The sequence below is a fragment of the Talpa occidentalis genome, unplaced genomic scaffold (assembly GCF_014898055.3).
Source record: "Talpa occidentalis isolate TD23 unplaced genomic scaffold, MPIMG_talOcc4v2.1 talOcc4.3, whole genome shotgun sequence".
Classification (NCBI taxonomy): Eukaryota; Metazoa; Chordata; class Mammalia; order Eulipotyphla; family Talpidae; genus Talpa; species Talpa occidentalis.
Genome location: NW_023603184.1, coordinates 138,911,730 through 138,914,540, shown reverse-complemented (window position 1 = coordinate 138,914,540; position 2,811 = coordinate 138,911,730). Strand labels below are relative to the sequence as shown.

At 37.0% G+C, this 2,811-nt stretch overlaps 1 pseudogene; it reads right to left on the bottom strand.

Moving 5' to 3' along the window:
• Nucleotides 1–1,614: 1,614 nt before the first annotated feature.
• LOC119256485 (U2 spliceosomal RNA) lies at nucleotides 1,615–1,706 on the bottom strand (annotated as a pseudogene).
• Between the last annotated feature and the right edge of the window lie 1,105 nt (nucleotides 1,707–2,811).

The following is a 2,811-nucleotide window of genomic DNA, read 5'->3' as shown; positions in this document are numbered from 1 at the left end:
CTATTCCTGAAGGCTAATTTTGTCAAATGTAGAACTAACAGTTGATAGGTATTTTGCTGGCCCCTCAACCTCCAGCAGTTAAAAATATTGTGATACTTCTTTCTGGTTGCCTTAGTTTTACATGAGAAATATGTTGTCACTTGAATTTGGGTTTCCTTGTCAGTAAACTGTCATTTTGCTCTGACTGCTTTTTAGATATTTTCTTTGTCTTTAGCTTAATTGGGTTTATCTTGGATGGGTTTCAATCAGTTTTTTCAAGGTGCAGATTTGTATCTTACATTCAATGTGAGAAGTTCTCATTCATTGTTTTTTCAGATAATGTTTCAGGTTTCAGTTCCACTCTCTTTTTCTTGACATCTGGGACTCTAATAATACAAATATTGACTCTTTTGATATTGTTCCACAGCCCCCTAGAACTCTGTACAGTCTAATTTTTTCTCTGTTGCTCAGTTTGTGCAAATTCTATTGATTGTCTTCAAGTTTACTGGTCCTGTCCATTGTTTTTTCCTTCCTCCTACAGAGTCAATCTAGCAAATGTTTCTTTTTTTTTTTTTTCTGGTATTGTCTTTTTCACTTATATATATATATATGTATATATTTTTTAAAGATTATGCATACAAGAACTAGGGTACAGGCTAGAGGTCCAGGGGTGAGAGGACTCACCAGAGACAGAGTGGGGAGCAGAACAGGTAGACTGACTGAAATACACTGCTGAGGGGAGCAGCAGATGAGACAGGAGAGGTCTGAAGCGCCATGTGGGTATCTCCCTGGCTGGCTGGAAATCGAACCCATGTCTGTAGCATGGACAGCTTCACAGCACTGCGCTCAACCCCCTGTGCCACCCAGGAGGCCCAGTTCTATATATTTTTAACTTCTATTTCTATTTTTAAAAAAGATTTATTTATTATGCATACAAGAACTGGGGTACAGGCCAGAAGTACAGGGGGTAAGAGGATTCACCAGAGACAGAGTGGGGGGCAGAACAGCTAGCTCTACTGAAAAATACACTTCTGAGGGGAGCAGTGGGTGAGGCAGGAGAGGTCTGCTGTGCCATGTAGGTCAGCTCCCTGGCCACGCATCGAACTCATGCTGCAGTGGCTACCTGGCTGCGACAGCTTCATAGTGCAGAGAGTAACCCCTTGTGCCACCAGGAGGCCCTAATTCTAGCATCCCTTTTATCTTAGTATTGGTGTCAGATGACTACATTTTCTCCTTGAGTTGTGATATGTCCTGATTCATGGCAAGAGTTGTGATTCCTTATTGTAGTTTAGATATTTTGTCTACCAGGTTAAGATACTCTTCCTACTTAAATCTTTTAGAGGACAGTGTGCTGCTATTTTGTTCTGCTTATTTAATTTGGTACCAGTGGAGTTCCCAGCTGTCCCTGTTAGTGTCATCTGAAGAGGTGAGAGGGTTTCCCCAGCCCTGGCCACCTAGGGTTATTGGTGGGATGGAGAGGCTTAGGTCCACAGGGACAAAGAAGATTCCTGGCCAAATTTCTGGTCACCTGAATGTCTTCTCTATGTCACCTGAATACCTTCTATTTCCCAAAGAAGTAAAGACTGCAAATTTCTAAAACACTGCTAATTTTTACAAAAATAATTCTTTTAGCACTAATTTTCTCATTTTAATTTGTATTCTTACAGACATGAAACTGATAAGAACAGATATTACACTTGATCTTAGTCAAAAGACCAAGAAACTCTACAAAAATAAGTACAATAATCCATAGCAGATTTAGAAAAAAGTGCAGCATATTACTCACTTTATAGATTTAGAAGTCATACCAAAGTGTCATGTGAAACTCTGGGAATTCAGCTTGCCTTGGACAATAATCAAAGAATTTTATGGAGGGAATAATATGTATCAGGTCATATTTTTCAAAGTGGGTGCCATGGAATCCAGAGGCACCATAGGAAACTTATAAGAATGAACTTAGCTATAATTTTGAGGGAAACACAGATATACCTGTTTTATATGTCATAAGTTATTCCGTAAGGTAGCTCACAGTTTCAACATTGACTTGTGTTGTCTTCCTTATGGTGTCATCACTGCTTTAAAAAGCAGGGTTCTTACTAGTTTCTATGGCTGAAAACAAGTGCCATGTGAAATACTGCCGGGAAGTAAGAAATGAGGGTGGGATCATTTCATAAATCCAAGATTTGAAAGTGCAGTGCCCAACAGGCACACACATTCCATTACTGAGTAATTATAGTTAATTGAGTAAAATAAATGTATAATTTTCTTTTTCAAAGACTAGTAAGTTATTATATATCTAATTACCAAACTGTTTGGATCTAACTAATTAAAATATCAAACAATTATATTTTTCCTTGACTTTGGTCTGATGTAAAAACATTCCTGAGTTAGGAAGGGCATCATGAAGAGAGTAATCTGGGAATCTCTGGGGTAAATTAATCTGCTGGAAGTCAGTTAGGAAATCACTTCTGTAACATTATGTACAAAAAAAAAAATTGTGCCATCCTGTTTTATTTCATTCATGAATATAACTTTCACTTCTCTGAAGTATAAACAAAAAAGACATGGTTTTGTCAGTTTTCACCTGGCAGCAAGAAAAAACATTTCCCCACTGAATAAAATTGTAAATTTTAAAAAATCCTTGAAAGAAACAAAATGAAATCTTTTTTTGATTATTTAACTACTGTTCTATAACTAATGTATCATAGTAATTCTTTATATTTATAACTATAACATTTATTGATTTATCGATCTCCCATTCTGTAATCTATCTGTTGATCGATTTCTCTATCTCTGTAACTACAGATCTTCTATCTGCCTATATGTCTATCT